Raw genomic sequence first — 5,825 nt, forward strand, 5'->3', positions numbered from 1 at the left:
CCACGCGCGCCACCCTGCGCGTCACAGAACGGGGCGGGCCTGATGCTAACCACGCCCCCAAGTAGGTCTTAATATGGCCGAGGTCTCCTTACGCCAGGAGAGAGGCCCTGAAAAAAACAGGTTGCACTTATGGAATGAGTGGTACAGAGACAGAAAAGAACGAAAGCTAAAGAGACGGTCACCCCCTGAGAATCGCGGGCCACCTGAGCCTGCGTGCCCGGGGTGCGAGGCACCACGATACAGCGCCGGGAAAGGGCGGGCGGAGGGATCTCAGAGCGGGGTTTGCTGAGGGATGGCAGCGGCGGCGGCGCGCTCTATGATTGCTTCGCTCGCGCGTGAGGTGATCTCAGCTTATGTGGCGTCAGCTGGGCGGGTAGCTTGAGCACCGCCCTTGGCCTGGGCAAGCGACCCGCTGCAACCGAGCTTTTCAGGGCCCGCCTCCTGAGGTACTGGAGAGACAGACAACAAGCTCGGGAAAAGGGAGATTGTGAAAGAGGCCGTCTACACACGGAAGGGTGGGGCGATGAGGTCAGTCCCATGCCACCCCAATTAAGACCAGTCTGACAGGTATTAATGTATGGCATAACGATAACAAAACTTAGTTGCTGTCTGGATTTTACGGAAACAGGTTTTCCGAAATAAATTTGTATGTTTTAGGCCAACGCGATGTATTGGAGGCAGCCCTCTGTCCAGAAAGATTTTAAAGCGGAACTTCAGTTCTAAAGTTCTAAGTCCTAAAGTTGTGCTAGATAGGCGCTGGGGATACAGCGGTGGAAGAGAACTGCAGGGCCTTCAGGGACGGAGCAGGAGTATCTAATTACCTGCTCAACACCTCCACCTAAATGCGTTTCATCTCCTTGGCGGTAAATCCCGAAATGGATTTCCCTCCTCCTACCCCGCTGCAAACCTGCCCCTCCTATGAGGCCCATGTAGTATGGGCACCACTATGCATCCCATTGCCCTCCTCCATTCCTCATATTTAATCAATCACCACATCTTACAATTCCACCACTTTGAATGTTTCTCCACTCACCACGACCTTAGGTCAGGTCTCCTTGTTGCTTGTCTGCATTGCAAAAGTACCCTACCTGGTACTCGTCCATTCTTGTCCTTAATCTGTCCTCCCCACTGTTGCCGTTTCTTGTATCTCTAAAAAATGTTGCAATCATCTCTGTAGATTTCCTCCATTAGAAAATGAACTTGAGAATAGGGATCATGTCTTAATTGTTTTTATATTCTGCTTTTATCCTAATACTTACCATAGCAGTTCTCAAAATTGTGGTCCATAGCCCTCTGGGTATCCCCAAGAGCCTTTCAGAGTATCTGCAAAGTCAAAGCTCTTTATAATAATACTGTTATTTTCTTTATCACAGCTGGAATTTGCCCTGATAGTGTAAAATCAGTAGTAAATAAAAACTTCTTGGGCTTTGGCACAAATCAAAGGCAAGGATACCAAACTCGAGCAGTTATTATTCTTCACTGCCATGCACTTGCAATAGGAAAAAAATTACCTATTTCACTTAAGACTGTCCTTGATGAAATTGTGAATATTAGTTTTATTAAAGTTCAAACGTTGAGTACATGTATTTTTTAACTAGCAGACTTTTTTAATGGAATAACATTTTGCTTGAAAGAATGACTACCAAACTCAGGTCATTCACATTTATTTGACATTTTCTTGAAAATGAAACCAGTCTGTCCTTTTAAAGAAAATCATTGGCAATATTTGTTGTCAATGATAAAATTAAAGCTTTCCATGGCACCTGTGTGGCTCAGTCACTTATTGATTGATTTTGGGTCACGTGATTTTGGCTCATGATCTCTGGGTCATAAGCTTGAGCCCCAAGTTGGGCTCCATGCCTGCTTAAAATTTTCCCTCTCCTCCTGACCCTTTCCTCCCAACCCCACCCCCGGGCTCGCACTCTCTCTCTCTCTCTCTCTCTCTCTCTCAAAAAACAAACAAACTTTCGGGGCGCCTGGGTGGCTCAGCGGGTTGGGCCGCTGCCTTCGGCTCAGGTCATGATCTCAGGGTTCTGGGATCGAGCCCCGCATCGGGCTCTCTGCTGGGCAGGGAGCCTGCTTCCTCCTCTCTCTCTGCCTGCCTCTCTGCCTGCTTGTGATCTCCGTCTGTCAAATAAATAAATAAAATCTTTAAAAAAAAAAAAAAACTTTCAAATAAAAATTAAGAATTTTAGAAAACTTAGCTACTACTGTAAACTTGACAACATAACTAATTCTTGAGACTTTTCTGCAGAGGAAGATTTAGTAAGGATTTTGTGTAATAAAATGTTGTCAACATTAGAATCTTTGCAAAATTCATTGAACCAGTATTTTCAAATGACCAATGCATGATGTTACCAAATCATGCATGGGTAAAATATTTTTTGAAAGTACGAGTTAGACCAAAAGATTTTCATAGAATATAAAAAGTTCATTGATATACCTCTAGATTCTACATTGTCACTAACTTTTAAGATAATACCACTTATAAAGAAAATTACCTATAATTATCTGGAAAAGTTGTTTTGTTTTTTTTTTTAAGATTTTATTTACTTATTTGACAGACAGAGATCACAACTAGGCAGAGAGGCAGGCAGAGAGAGAGGAGTAAGCAGGCTCCCTGCTGAGCAGAGAGCCTGATACCCAAGCGGAAGGCAGAGGCTTTAACCCACTGAGCCACCCAGGCGCCCCTATCTGGAAAAGTTATTAAAATATTCCTGCCTTTTCCAACTATATAGCTGTGTGAAGTTTATATAATTCAACACAAACAATGCACATGATTGAATACAGAGGCACATATGAGAATTCAACTATCTTCCATTAAGCCAGGCAGTAAAGGGATCTGCAAAAATCTGAAGTAGCACCATGTATTTCACTATTTTTTTTTATTTTTTATTTTTTAGAGAGAATGAGCACAGGCAATAGGGGGAGGGGCAGGAAGAGTGAGAGATGATCCTAAGCAGGCTCCACATCCACCACAGAATCCCATGGGGGGCTTGATCTCACCACCCTGAGATCATCAGCCAAAATGAAGAGTTGGAGGCTTAACCAACTGAGCCACCCAGGGCCCCACTCACTATTTTATTTGAAAACATTACTATGTTCATTAAAATGCATTGTTTATGTTAACATGGGCTTGTTTTTAATAAATTAATATTTTTATTTCTCCACCTTAATTTGTATTACTGTAAGTATGTATAGATACACACATTTTTTCAGTTCTTTAGGGTTCTTAATAATTTATGAGATTGTGAAAGACTCCTGAGACCAAAAAGTTTGTAAACTGCTGACCTAGAATATGAGTTGTGAGGCTTTCAATTTTTGTTCTCTGTGAACCACATCCCATACCATCAGTATGACCTTCCTATGAAATAGTTTTAAAACAAGACATTTGATTAATTATAACTCCAGGGTAGTCCTCATTATTATATAGCCATAGCTTTTGTTATTTTAATATGAGTTTGCCAAAGTGATATTTCAGAAGCACATCATAAAATGAAAAGGGAGATTATTGATTCACCATGGATTCAACCCTACTATTATCTTATTAGTTGAGTATGATAATTCATCTTTTTCCTGTGCTGCCCATACTTTTCATCAGACCACTCTTAACATTATTGAAATTAAATTTAATTCCTTATTGTGAACTGAAATCCTGGGTGATAATCAAGCATTTGTGAGCAATGCCAATTTTTTTGTTTGTTTGTTTAAATATAAAGTTAAATAGTAAGATCTTGACTGAAAATTAGGATAATTTTATTGGAAAATGTATTTTTTTAAAGATTTTATTTATTTGACACAGAGAGAAGGAGGGGAGAGAGCAAACACAAGTGGTGGGGGAGGGGAGGGGAGAAGTGACAGGCAGAGGGAGAAACAGGCTTCCCACCGGAGCAAGGAACTGGATATGGGCCTCAATTCCAGCACTCTGGGATCAAGACTGGAGCCAAAGGCAGCCGCTTAACCAGCGAGCCACCCAGGCATCCCAGAAAATGTTTTCTTAAAATAATAATAGTAGTAATAATAATAATAATTTTCTTTCTGTAATCTTCCTCAGATATATTTGGAAGGGGAAGGAGGAGGATTATATTAAGTACAATACAAACTACAGCCATTTCTCCAGAGAGCTCTTCTCCCTCTCAGCTTGGCCTTGAGCCTCTGCTCACTTTCCCATAATTCCTCCATAAAATGCTGCTCTGACAAGAAGGGTGATTCCCTTAAAATCCCCAAAACCATACTTTGGACATATGACCTTACCTTTACAACTTTACTGAAGGACTGTAGATAACAAAGTAAAATTTTAGAACCTGAAAGAACTAAAACCATACGCTAAACATGACTGTTTCTAAAGAAAAAGAACAAAACATTAAACATGTCATGGGGAGCAGGAGTTAGTTTCCTTCATAGACACAGAACATTATGTGGTTTTCCTTTTGAAAATTTACTACTATGCTGCTCCTCAATGAAGGAGTTTTCTTTATTCTTTTTAAAGATTTATTTATGTATTTTAGAGAGAGAAAGAGAATGAGAGCAGAGGGGCAGGGAGAATCTCAAGCAGGCTCCAGGCCCAACACAGAGCCTGACACAGGGCTTGATCTCAGGACCCTGAGATCATGACCTGAACCAAAATCAGGAGTTGGTTGCTTAACTGACTGGGCCACCCAGGCACCCCTGAAGGTGGTTTCTTTAATCCCTAATGTAAAAAAATCTCCATTTCAGTGAATTCTAATCCCTACCCACAGAAATTTATTTCACCCAAGGATCCACAACCCACCCACACCCAAACCCTAACCTGCCCCTCCCCAAAAGGGCCCCCAAAAGGGCAGTTCACAGGGCACAATTACACAGAACATTTCCCTAAGACTGAATTTTTCAGTAAGAGGCAGTTAAGCAAAGCTGTCTCATTTGACACATCAAGTTAAGACCCCTCAAGTTTCTATGCCAGTGTGAAATAAGATGTACATCTTCATTTCTTCTGTAGTTTTCTGATAACTTATTGGACCAAATACACACACCAAGAACAAATACCTTTCAGCCCTGGGACAAAGACAAATAAAGGAAGAGAAACATTTTCCTAAATGCAGCTAAATTCACACAGATTCCATTGCTTTTAGTAGAGATGGTACTGTATGTGATTATGCAGAAAGGAGTGGTTTTCCCATTGTGCATCTTCAGGGTTTCAGACCTTGTCAACTAGAGCATTGGAAATAATAGGATTATCTATTGCTGATGGATACTTTTCAGGAACACAAAGATCTGGGTAACTTTGAAATTATATCTTTATAATAATAGGCCAGAGAAAATTATCACTATTTTCTCTTTGTTGCTTACACTTTGGTGTCATATGTAGAAACCACTGCCTAACCCAAGACATGTAGTTTTATGCCTATGTTCTCTTCTGTGATTTTTATAGTTTTACTTCATATGGAGGAGTTCGGTGGATTTTGAGTTAATTTTTGTATATGGTATGAAATAGGGCTTTAAATTCATTCTTTTGCATGTGGATATTTAGTTGTCCCAGTACCATTTATTGAAAAGACTGTCCATGGGGCGCCTGGGTGGCTCAGTGGGTTAAAGCCTCTGCCTTCAGCTCAGGTCATGATCCCAGGGTCCTGGGATCGAGCCCCACATTGGGCTCTCTGCTCAGCGGGGAACCCGCTTCCTCCTCTCTCTCTCTCTGCCTGCCTCGCTGCCTACCTGTGATCTCTATCTGTCAAATAAATAAATAAAATCTTTAAAAAAAAAAAAAAGAAAAGAAAAGACTGTCCTTTCACCATTGAATTATCCAAAGACCCTTGTCAAAAATCAACTGACTGTATATGTTAGGG

The sequence above is a fragment of the Enhydra lutris genome, unplaced genomic scaffold (assembly GCF_002288905.1).
Source record: "Enhydra lutris kenyoni isolate GAN:26980312 unplaced genomic scaffold, ASM228890v2 scaffoldscaffold16, whole genome shotgun sequence".
In the NCBI taxonomy this organism is placed as follows: domain Eukaryota; kingdom Metazoa; phylum Chordata; class Mammalia; order Carnivora; family Mustelidae; genus Enhydra; species Enhydra lutris.